Source organism: Pinus tabuliformis, chromosome 2_1, assembly GCF_031772625.1.
Source record: "Pinus tabuliformis cultivar Carrire ecotype Pingquan chromosome 2_1, CPIR1, whole genome shotgun sequence".
NCBI classification, from domain to species: Eukaryota; Viridiplantae; Streptophyta; class Pinopsida; order Pinales; family Pinaceae; genus Pinus; species Pinus tabuliformis.
In genome coordinates this window covers 132550651-132563984 of record NC_142299.1, presented here as the reverse complement: position 1 = coordinate 132563984, position 13334 = coordinate 132550651, and positions in this window count along the sequence as shown.

The following is a 13334-nucleotide window of genomic DNA, read 5'->3' as shown; positions in this document are numbered from 1 at the left end:
CTATGGAATTGAGATCCCTATAACATAGGAAACCATCGTGAAGGTTAGTGGGCTTCCTTAAGTCAGGCATCGATGGTTTTCGAGAAGGACTACCCTTCCAGAATTTCTTGAGGCCTTTCTACAAGCAGGTGAAAGTATCACGCAGAAGGGTCGGGGATATGGCAGGAACTCGCTACCACATCCATGGGGAGGAGTAGCAGAGTTCGTCATAAAATATATGACGTGCGAAGGAGGATACTCCACCATCTTTAAATACCATCTCCACATACTAGCTCACCTGCAATTTCCATAGGTAGAAGCTTTTTCAATGAATGTGCCCTATTTTCTACTAAGGAGCCTTCACTTATTGGTGCACTCGGCTCAAGGTTCGCGCCAGGTTTTGGCTGTCATCACTCACCATGGGTTGGTTCAACTGTTAATAATGAATGCCATCAGATGAATCCCGATCCCGTGGGAATTGTTTCAGGATTCCATAGAGGAAGAAATAGCAGCTGCTGTGGTTGCCAGGGTAGAGGAACGTGAAGCCATGGAGGAAGATGTAGGGGGTGATGATCATGTTGACCAAGAGGAGCCGAAAGATATGGAGATGGAAATAGAAGAACTGGAAGGAGAAGTGCTTCCCCAAGAGCAAGCCGGAACTATGGATTCAATGGAAGATACAGGATTAATATGGAAAGGCCCACTAGTACATGGCCGAGGCTGTCCCACAAGAACCAGCCTCGCTTGTGGAATTAGTAGAGCAAGTTGATAGTATGGTGGCCATGGAGGTAGACCCACAACAAGCCATAGTGGACGAATTGGTCGACATAGTGACCGAGGGTACCCCACAGGAATCTCCTGCCACCATGGAGCTGATGGAGGAGGATAATCCGATTGAAGAAGTCATGACCACTTCGACCATGGAACCCATGGAAGAGGAGGAACAAAGAAAAGAAGAGCTCAAAGTTGAGGAAATCATGGGGCCTGAGGAGGAAGCACTGGGAGGATTAGGGCGTGGGGTCGACGCTGACCCATAAGAACCAGCGTCAACTTCGGGGCTAGATGTTGGAGATTCGTTCCAGTTCTCCTTCTTCTCCTCTATTCCAAGAGGAGCAAGGGTAACTCGTTCCCCTCGGTAGAAAGAAGAAGAAGATTTCTCCATCCCTGTGGCCTTGAACCTATCACAAAAGCCACAACCATGTGGGGTGAATATTACTCAGGTGACAGGCACCTCGGAGCCAGGAAGGGGAGAAGAGACGGAGGTCCCTGAGGTTGGAGAACTGGAAGGGAACCCAACAGGCACGTTAGCAGGAGAGCATCTTGCCAGAGCATCACCGGTCGCGGTGAGTGCGCACGAAGAAGAGGTAGCCGTTGGCAAAGAGGAGGGACCAAGCAAAGTGGTCTTGATGAATGAGCCAATGACACAGCCAGGTGAGAAGAGTGTGAAGCGCGAAATAGTTGAAGGAAAGTGGGAAATGGAGGAAAACCCATCAGTGGGTACAACGGAAGATGTCTCGCGGGATTTACCCCCAGCTGCCAGAATGGAGGAAGTACTGGTTAAGCAGGAATGGGTAGCGCTGTGTGAAAAGTGAAGGCTTCCAGTCAAGGAAAAATATCAACTATAGTTCAAGGAGATAATGCGGCTTAAGATGGAAGTCAAGAAATTAAGGAAGCGGGTGCATAAAATGTAGAAACAGATAAAGAAATACAAGTGGCATGCTAAGAAGTCCAAGGCCATAGGGGTCGAAGTAGAAACCCAGGTGGACCAGATAGTCACAGCCTCTACTGCCACTCAAACAAACCCGGTCGAACAATTGTTTGAAGACCAAGGGTATGCCTTGACGACTGAAGTGCAGACTTGGAAATCAATTGTGGCCCAGTATAAAAATGAGATCAGAAGGGTTCAGCAAGGAGCCTCCACAAGCATGTTTGGATATGTGGAGCACATAGATATCATGAGATTAAGGCATGCAAAGTAGCAAATCAAGATGGAGCAGTTGGAAAATCAAGTGGCAGAACTAAAGGCTGATAAAGAGCAGATATTCAATCTGGTGCAAGGGGTGATGGCATGTCATCCCCCTACTTCTTGTTATTCTTTATTCTTACACGAACGTTTTCTTTTATTTTGCATGGAAAGCATAAAAAATGAGATTAGCTATGAGATAGAAGATGGTGTACAATTCCTCCGAATCATGAGGAATCATGACATGCCAACTCAACATTTGATGTGTGAGTTTTACCTGCACGGTTATCTACTGGGTCTCGACAGAGATTTTAACCCGGTTCTATATGTAGGGGACATTCATTTAAGGGCCCTCACCTCTTACGTGTTTAATCAGATCAATTGGCAGAAGGTTTTTAACACTTTTGAATCCAATCAAGTTACAAAGCCATTTATAGTAAGAGGGGAACATGAGAGGTCAATCACAATGTTACTAAACATAACACCTTTTTGGGAATTGAGGGGAAGATGGATAAAATGCTGAGGAAACAAATATGGTGCCTTGATCTTTGTGTCAAGCAACTAACTACATTTCAAGATGAGGCCATTGATTGCTGTCAGAAAAGGTGGATGATGTCTCCTACAACTGTCCGGAACAAGGAACCTTTTGGGGCACAAATTTTGCATGAGTGCTCCCCAGAGTACCCAGATATGTGGCATGTATCCAAACATGTGGGACCCGGTGGATGGGGATCCGGTTTCAGTTTCCTATTATTTGGTTGCCTGCAGAAAACTACACTCCAGCATATAATTTTCCAACAGATTGGTGGAAGGAAGTTCTCCTTTCGAATGGGTTTAAGGCTCTAGGAATAAAGATGGCAGTAGAATATGATCTCGCCCAACTTCACACCTTTTTGGGAATTAAGGGGAATAGGGATAAAATGTTGAGGACACAAAGATGGTGCCTTGATCTTTGTGTCAAGCAACTAACCACATTTCAAGATGAGGCCCTTGATTGCTGTCAGAAAAGGTGGATGATTTCACCTACAACTATATGGAACTTGGAACCTTTTGGGGCACCAAATTTTGCACGAGTGCTCCCCAGAGTACCCAGATATGTGGCATGTTTCCAAACATGTGGGACCTAATGGATGGGGATCCGATTTCAGTTTCCTATTATTTGGTTGCCTGCAGAAAACTACACTCCAACTTATAATGTTCCACTAGATTGGTGGAAGGAAGTTCTCCTTTCGAATGGGTTTAAGGCTCTAGGAATAGAGATGGCAGTAGAATATGATCTCACCCAACTTCATGAAGCTTACAGTCTACAAAATCTAGACCCGAGGAGGCAGTGGACTGATGAGGAAATGCAGAAGGCTGGTTGGGGGGAGATGTTGGGCACCAAATCGAGCTATCTTTATTTCCATTTCTATCATCCTTTTTGACCTTTTTGTACTCATTTACCCATGTTTCTATGCTAAAAGCACAAGGTAAATACCCTTGACCTATCTGAATGGAATATTTTAATTAATGAAGTAAAGTCACGGAGTATTATCTATTCGCAGCACTAAAACATGTGTTTGACTGCAACTTGGAGAACGGGAACCCTTGCTTCAGCATCTCGCAATAGATCTGGTAATGGCCAGTCATAAGAAGGCCACGCAGCTGGAGTCATGATTCCTTGGAACTATTCTTGGGCCTTTTTGCTACCTTGGTTATCTGATGTTGGTGCCATTCCAACTGATGTATATTTCTGAATATGCGGTTACCATGTTTTAGGGAGATATGTTATTCTCCCGCGCTGTGTATAATATGGGGATTGTTCCTGTGAATGGGGTTTCTCCCATTGATGTTGTAATCACCTCTTACAGGTTAATAAAGTATCACCTGTTTTGCTGTTCTAATCTTCTCCATGATTAATGCAGCCCTGATCAGAGAGCTAGGCCCGCTCTTCTGATCAGGTGTTGTGTCTTTGTGTGTGTGTTATTTATTAGTTTATGCTTGTTGTTACAGTTCTTTACTGTTTATGATTATTTCTGGAATCCTATAGTTAATTTAATCTTACAACTATGTTTTGAATCTTAACTGTGAACCCTTGGTCTGAATAGATTACGAATTTTCCCCTGCATATACTTTGCGTTTTTCCTTGAAAGGATACGCACTCGGATTGATAAATTAATGTCGGAATAGGGTGAATAAATCGTTCATACCTGGACACCAACAGTAAGAGAAATCGAAATGAAAATTAGAAATCAGTCGCAGTTCATATATTGAAATTTGTTCTCAAAAATATTATTCACACTTCGTATTGTGCTGAAATTCTTCCTCACAAATAGAATTTCACACTTTGTTTCTGGTGTGAAATTTAGGATTTTTGTGATTTTTTGAACTTTCGGGTGTCTGAATTTGTTGGAAAATTTGAGGTGAAATCTTGATTTGGTTATTTAAATTGGTTTCTTGACTGTATATATGGATTCATCACCCTAAAAAACCCGTAGGGAACTTCGATTGTGGAGGGGTTACCTATCAAACTTGTGATTTCAATAAATTCCTACCGAATTTTAGAGAAATTAACACCCACTCGAAATTTATATGGTTAGACAGAGACGCGATTTTTCATGAGGGCCGACATTAGCTGAGATTAGGTTAAATTTTTAGTAAATGTTAAATATGTTAAATGTTAAACAATACATGTCTATATTCTCATTTTTATGTGAGATCTACCCCCATAAACTTTAGTATATATTTATGTTACGTTTACATTTACATTTACGTTTTTTCACGTGAGATCTACCCTCATACATGTTTACATTTACATTTATTTATGTTTTTATGTGAGATCTACCCCATACATGTTTACTTTTTTTTGCTAAAGCAAGGGTCGTACCTTCTATTTCTTATAAACAAAGTTACAAATTACATATAATACAACTGCCCAAAGAGACCTAAGGGACAAAAGATCAACAATTCACTCAGGGCTTGGGTACCAAGCAAAAAATTTGACAAACAGACCAAGGGCCCACAAACTTAACTGCGAGACCTCCAAAAAGCATACCGATGCCTAAACTGTCCTAGCAGTTTGGAAAGTTCTATCAGAAGAGACGCATATCGGGATCGAAGTAAGCATATTCTTTGATTCCAAAAACGGACCCGATGAAAAAATAGAAACCATACTAAACCGAATTCGGGTCCAAATGGTGGAATAAACAACACGCAATTAATCTGCCCGAAATCCACCGATTCCGACCTCACAGCTCAACATGCCCAGTAGATAACAGTGAATCTTGACCCAAAAATCGGATGACCCAAAATTGCAACCTGCCCCCAAAAGCCCACAAGATCTTTTGCCCAATAGACCCCGGAAGAGTTCCTTTGATCTGAGCCGTCCATTCCGTCGCCTAAACCAACAGTTAGGCAAGATTTCGCACTGGAGAGACGACCGAAGATTAACGGTTCGCCCCTCCAAGCTGGATAATCGATCATGACCGTAGATCCACACAGAAAGACCCAACAGTAGAGAATCATCTCGCATCGCACAAGTTAACCAGACATTAGTGTGCGATGGAGGGCTCTACCACGTGTAGGAAGATGGATGGAATCCCAAAATCACTAAAACCATTTTCCATTTTAGAGCAGTGCGATCATCCAAATAACGCCAAGGACGTGGTTTTCCTCTTCAAGGCCCAAAAATGCGAAGATTCCAGAAACCGGTCAAACAATGATTCCTAACTCGTCTGCCTGATTTTCTTGCTTGAACCTGTATCCCAGAGAAGAAGAGAGGCTCACCATTAACTAAGAACCTATGGTATCCGCTGCAGTCCCCCCGATGAACAATGATGACCATCTCGCTGACTTCGGGGTAATTCGTGACGCTCCATCTTCGACCACCCACCAAGGACCTGTTTTCTAGAAACTGAAGACACATACGAAGGCCAAAAGGTTAAGAGCTAGCCTCCATGGCTTTGTGCCTGAATACTCTCCTATCTTCTTCCTCTTGCTCACAACAAAGAGTTTTTAGTCTGCTTTATTGCAATTCCTGCCACTCCATCGAAACCTTGACCTCTGTATTGCTGACCCCCTGATTTGCATGAAGATCCGCTAGCTTGTTGGCATTTCTGCGTACATGATGGAAGCTGACAGTGTGCAGGTTTTGTAGGTGATCCTAAATTCTCTAGAAATTTTTTATTAATTTCTAGTGTTTGGAGACTTTCTCTAGCGCTGTTCCACTATTTATTCTTTTCACTAAGTTAATTACTAATTCAGAGTCCACTTCTACTATTACATTGTAGCAATTACCCTGACTTAGAAAATACAGGTATTGCTCCAAAGCCATTAGTTTAGCCATGTTATTGGTAGCTATTCCTAGGTGACAATGGAAGATGAAGATAATACTTCCCTTGGCATCCCTAAGGACTCCTCCATACCCTGCAGTTCCCGGGTTTCCTTTTGACGCTCCATCAATATTGTATTTTAGATATCCTTTTGGGGGAGGATGCCAGAAATCCTTCTCCATATCCCTCACTGTAACCTTCCTACTAAGACCTTGAGGAGTAAGACCCTGCAACCCCAGTTGTTTGAGAATTTTTCCATCCAAATCTAAGGGAGGATTATTAGGGTGGTTGCGAATAGTGGTGCCCACTGTCTCCTTAAGTTGTTTTAGGATTGTCTCAAACAGGCAATAAGGGGGATTTTTTTCTCCCTTGAAAGTTCATTTGTTCCTATCCTTCCAAACATTCCATATGATGAAGCTTGGTGTAAGGGCCCAGGTTGAATTGAGAATTTCATAGTCCGAAAAATTTCCCCTCCAACTATTGAGGGTATTGATGATGCTCCCTCTGTCCCTGTCGGATTGTTGAAAGATTTTGGCAAATATGTCCCATAACCAAGAGGTGAAAATGCAATTGTTGAGAAGATGCTCCATTGTTTCTTCATGCTCCCCACAAATTAGGCATCTAGAGGGACCCAAAACACCCCTTTTCCTAATGCTGTCCCAAGTCAAGATTTTTCTGTGGTATACCAACCACATGAAGAGTTTTCCTTGGTGCCTCCAAAGTTTCTTCCAGATTTTGTCCGGAACCTTGGGATCCAGCTCAAGGAGAATGCCTTTTGCTTCTTTAAAATTAAAGGTGCCCTCTTTATTATTGCCCCATCTTAGTTGGTCTTGTCCCTATAAAACTAAGATCATTCTTTGTACCACTATTTTCCTTGGCTCCTCTGCTTTTGTTTTCAAGGGGTTGTTGTTTCTGCAATCAATGTTTTTTCAGATTATCCATTTCTCCATCTGCTGAGTGTTCTCCCAGAAGTCCTTTACTTTAATTAATCCTTGTGAATCTGTCTCATGCTTAAGGTTGAGGAAGTCTTCTTTTAGTAGTATGGGTTCTTGTTGCCACTTATCTTCCCAAAAAAGAGCTAGATTCCCTTCTCTGATTTCCCGGAAACTATTTTCTTGAACTAATCTTCTGTTTTCCCAGGCTTGGTTCTAGATGTATGAGCCCTTAATATTCCCTGACATTCTTATGAGATCACTAGTTTTCCAGGATCTTGCATATTTTTCTTTCCAGATCTTTTCCCATTGAGTCTCTGGATTCTGAACCCAGCACCACCATAGTTTGGCCCCTAAAACCTTGCTGAGTATTTCCTGATCATCCAAGCCGGGCCCTCCATGGTTTTTGGGTTTGCAAACTTTTTCCCAAGAAACTAAGGCCCATTTCTTCTTCATCTCCTCCTTACCCCAAAGGAAGTTTCTTTGTATATTTCTGAAATGCTGCAGGACTCCTTTAGGAGCTGGGAGAGCAGATAACATAAAAATAGGGATGGCTTGCAGAACAGCTTTCGTAAGAACCAACCTGCTAGCAAGATTTAAAGATCTGAAGGTCCATTTACTGATTTTATCCTGCAACTTATTAATCAAGGGTTCCCAAATGATTTTGAGCATTGGTTTAGCAGTTAGAGGGACTCCCAAATATTTTTAGGGAAGGGAATCCCTTTGAAAGCCAAGAATTCTGGAAATATTCCTTTGAATCAAAATATTGGTATTAAAGAAAAAGATTTTCAATTTGGAGAGATTAACTTCCATACCTATGGCCATGGCAAAGACGTTTAGGATTTTTTTATATGTTTTAGCTTCTTTGACTGTGGGGATTCCTTGTAGCATTGTATCATCTACAAATTGTTGATGAGTTAGAGCCTGAACATTCTTTGATAGTTGAAGGCCTTTAATCTTCCCTGTAACTTTAGCATGCTTGATAGACCTACAAAGTCCTTCCATCATGAGAATGAAAAGAAATGGAGAGAGTGGGTCTCCCTGTTTGAGGCCTCTGGAAGGACTAAAAATCTCAGAGGGAGAGCCATCCAAAATAGAGAAGCTGGAGGAAGTAACTAAGGCCATCACCCACCTGACCCAATTGTCATCAAAACTAAAGGCAATAAGTACCCTCTTCATATAGGTCCAGTTTACCTTGTCATAAGCATTGGCTATATCTAATTTCATGATCATTCCAGCCTGCCTTTTGCTACTTGACAAGTGAACCACCTCTTGGGCTTGAATGATGTTGTGTAAAATTTGTCTACCTTCCACATAACCGGATTGTTCCCTTGAAACTAGGGAAGGAAGTAGAAGTTTAAGTCTATTAGCCACTAATTTGGATATTATCTTGTAAATCACATTGCAAAGAGCTATGGGTCTAAACTTATCCCGTGTTTGAGCAATGTCCTGCTTAGGGATAAGGGAGATAAAGGAGGTATTGAGCCCTTTCAAAATAGTTATGTTCAACCTGGAATCCTCCACTACATCCAAGATATCCTGTTTAACAATATTCCAACATGCTTTAAAAAAATCCACATTAAAACCATCCGAGCCTGGTGCTTTTCCATTCTACATTTCTTTGAGGACCTAATCTACCTCCTTTTCAGAAATTGGCCTATTCAGATTGAAGTTGTCCTCTCTAGATACCATCTTTGGTATGTTTCTAGTTACCTCTCTGATGGACTATTCTCTATCTAAATTATTTTCCTGAGTAATGCTTTGGAAGTGCTAAACTAACACAGCTTCAATATTCTCATGGGAGGTAAGAATATTCCCTTCTTTGTTCTTAATTGAAGATATTCTGTTGTGCATTCTATTTGCCATGGTGGACCTGTGAAATTTTTTTGTGTTACGCTCCCCTTCTTTTAGCCATTGAATCCTAGAATTTTGTCTCCAAAAAATTTCCTCTTGTTTACATAGATTATCCCATTCTTGATGATATTTATCCACTTGGTTACTTTTTATTTTATCAAATCCATACTTGATTAGAGCTTGGTTGAGAACCTTCATTTTGTTTTCAAAAAATTTTTCTCCACAAAAATATTGCCAAAATCATTTTTGTTCCAATCCTTTAGTCTAAGTTTGATATGCTTTAATTTTTTATGAAGAAGAAACATTCTTGATCTGTGAATCTGTAAATCTTCTGACCACCATTCTTTAATATTATTGAGGAAATCTGGGTGTGAAAGGTAGATATTTTCAAATCTGAAAGGTCTGTTTCTGAGAATGCTCATACCTTTGATCTCTAGTTGAACTGGCCAGTGATATGAGCTTCCAAAGGGTAGAACATCTGCTATTACTTCCATATTTGTTAGCATCAGATCCTCTGAGATCATGAATTTGTCCAACTTTGAGGCTACCTGAGACTCTCCTCCTCTTTTATTATTCCAAGTAAAGAGGCCAGTATTCGTTTCAGCATCTATTAGGTCCATAATATCAATAAAGGTTTGAAACCCTAAAGAGTATTTACTTAGAATTCCGATTCCTCCTTTTTTCTTCGAAAGAGTTTTGATCATGTTGAAATCCCCTCCCATGATCCAAGGTTTTCCTGCATGTCTGTCCTTGAGATCCACTAGTGAATCTAGAAACTTGATTTTGTTGTCAATTCTTTGAGGGCCATAAACATTTGTGACCAGATAGGTGTACCTGTCTCCTACAGGTTGAATGAAAATTGATAGATATTTCCTTGTAGCCTCAACATCTATTATGCTAATTTTTTGAGGGTTCCAAAGAGTGAGAATTCCCCCTGTTGTATCCTCTGGTTTACCTTCTAGAAACTCAAATCTACTAAGCCATTTACTATGGATTTGTCTTAATTTTTGAATGGAACATTTCGTTTCTTGTATAAAGATTATGTCCAACATTTCTTGTTTCATCCTATTACTAAGAATTCTTTGCTTTCTCTTACTCCCTAGACCTCTAATATTCCAAGATATGAACTTCATAATTAAAGATTTGTAAAGGAGTAGCTGGCTAGATCTTTCATCTTACCTGAGCCTATCATTAGCTTGCCACACTCCATCAAGAGTTCATTTTGTTTTTTCCTGCCTCTTTTCTTACCTGGGTTTCTTGTTGCTAGTCCCACAGTTGTTTTCATCGTCTTCACCCCTCCGTTATCCTGCTTATCTATATTTTTTCCTTTCTCCAACGCATTAGCCCGTGTTTTCCATAAAAACAACAACTGTATTCTGTTGAACTCTTCATGAGGTACCGAATCCACTCCTCTCGTAGTTCCCTTAATCAAGAACCCTTCTAGATCTAGGTTTTCTTTATCAAGGATCTCCTATAACTCATGGTCCTCCAGGTCCATTTCACTCTGGGTCATTTCCTTATCCATCTCAAGTTCTGTTTCACTCATCATGGTTTCTTTCTGATAATCAGTTTCTTGAGTTTGGTCACGTTCTTCTTCTTCTTTCTTTTCCCCAGGATTTACTTCCATTGCTTGATCTTCCTTTGTGATCTCTTTCTTTTCCTCAAGAAATTGGAACTTATTTTGACTGGCCTTTAACCCTTCATCTTGATGTTGCTTTGGTCCTTTCTTGCCACTTTTTCCTTGATTCACCACTTTCTGAAAGTTATCCGTTTCCTTCGCTGTGTTAGCCTTGCTGTTATTTAACACTTTACCGAGTGGACAGTCTCTAAATAGATGCCCATTTTCATGACATCTACAACATCTGAATGGAATGTGTTCATAGTCTATTGTTTTCACCCATTCTTCATCAAAAAATTCCAGGATCACTTCATCTGTTAGAGCTCCTGATATATCCATTTCCACACATATCCTGGCAAAGGAAGTATATTTCCCTCTTCTTGTGGCTTCAGAAGCTTTGACAAAACAATCTAATTTATTGCCTATGGCTATTAACGATTCATTTTGCCAGTAGTCAAGGGGTTACAAATAATAGAGTCTTACCCAGACCGGTACCGAAGTAAAAGTCTTTCGCTCCGGGACAAAATTCATCATCCATGGTCTCATGTAGAGTCCAGCTGCTGCATAAAAGTAGGGTCCTCCTTCAAAAACTCTGTCCTTGTCTTCAATATTCATGAATACCACAGTGAAGAATCCCTTTGACCCAAGATAAATGTTTCCAGTGATATTTGATCCATGTCTGTAATGCTTTTTTAGTGGGCCATAGTCCCATGAACTTATAGATAATATCATATTCATGTGATCCCTGTGTGCCTACAGAGCAGGGTCGTTTAAAATAACTCTGGGTGTGATCTTAGCTTTGGGTTTGCAGGGTCCATTTTGTTTCTTGTCTTTAGTTCCCTGTTTTTTGTCTTCTATCTCCTTGTCCTTTGTGCCATTGATTTCCTTAGTATTGTCTCCTACTGTCTCGTCTTCCATATTTCTTTTCCCTTCCTCTAAAGGATCTCTAGCATTTTATAGAGGTTTCTTACCTCTATTGGCAACGACCTGCTTGTAGGAGGGAGAGGCTCTCCCTCCTCTGCGACCCTCCATGAGGAACCCTGATTGCAACTCACTGAAACCCTAAAAGCTCGCCTTTGCTGTTTGCCGCCGCCTTCGATGCTCTCAAGGGATCTTTAATCCACCCAATACAAGTTTACATTTACATTACATTAGTATATATTTATGTTACATTTACATTTACATTTACTTTTTTTACGTGAGATCTACCCTCATACATGTTTACATTTACATTTACATTTATCTTTTTACGTGAGATCTACCCCATACATGTTTATGTTTACGTTCACATTTTTGTGTGAGATCTACCCCCATACTGAGTGGTAAAGCCCCTCTCGGACATTTATGATAAGCTTATCATAATGACGTGCATTATTGGCTTCACATTTTCAAAGATATACAATGTATTTATGGAAAGAACAATTTGAATTGTTTTAAAAGTGGTTTTGCACATGGTTAGAAGAAGATGAGAGATAAAGTTGACGTGGATGAATATTAATCAATCTTAGGTGTAAAATTGATAGGTAGTAAATGCTCTAATTTTATAATTAATAAATTGTAAGTTGTCTTGTTTATGAAGTTTAGGTGTTAAATTGATGTGAATTTGAATCCATATATGTAGCTAAAAAAACCAGTTTAAACAACACACATCACATATAAAGACAAATTCGAACTAAAATGCTTAATTTATAAATTGAATAACAAATTGGACATGTTCTCGGGCTAAATCTATGGAATATTTTTATTTTTTTATTTTATTTATTTATTTTCAAATAGGAAAGACCCAATGAAAGCTCCATTTTATTTATTTATTTTCAAATAGGAAAGACCTAATGAAAGCCCCCGGGGGCCACCTACTCCTTGAGCCTAACCTATTCAATACAGGCTAGAACATGCCTCGAGAGACTTGAACTTGGGTGGGTGGGGTGGCAAGCCACAATCCCAATCACTTGAGCTAAGAACCATTGACACATCTATGGAATATTGTTCCAAACAAATCTATTTGAAGGGATCACTTCCAATAGAGCTTGACCCTGAGAGTGTCAGGAGAATTTGAATTCATGACCCCGCAATAGCAGAGGTGCTTAATTACAAAAACTAAACTAATTAAGCTAACCCCCAAAGCTAACTTTGGTGTAATATTATATTTAATATATATATGAATTTTTAAATTCATTATCATTTTTTGGGTAAAAAAAATAATGGGAAGAAGTGATCTGGAAGATCCAAAATATGCTCAAAGTTCTAGAAAATGCTTAAAATTCAAAGTTTTTAGATGATTTTCAAACCAACTCCATGGCGTATATTTTGTCATCCCGAATCCAATGCAACTTGAAAGGGAAAAAAATGATATCATATAACAAATTTATAACCAATCAAAGTTCAGGTCCAAGCAAGGCGAAAAGTGAAAGGTCAAAGTCAAATTCAACGTTCAGGGTTCCTAAAGTCAGTGGTCAACCCATGGTTCTCGCTGACACAGGGTGTGTCCAGAGACTGGCAAGTGTCATTGAGTGGTTAGTGGAATGTTGACCAATGGATTGGTTCCACGAATCCCAATCAAAGGGAGACATGTGTACCAATCCAAGGAGGCCACGTGGCCCTGTGGTGTCGACCAAAATTTATTTAGTGTGCTTGGTGAGGGTCGAACCATGGGCCTACCGGTCATAGTTCACGTGACT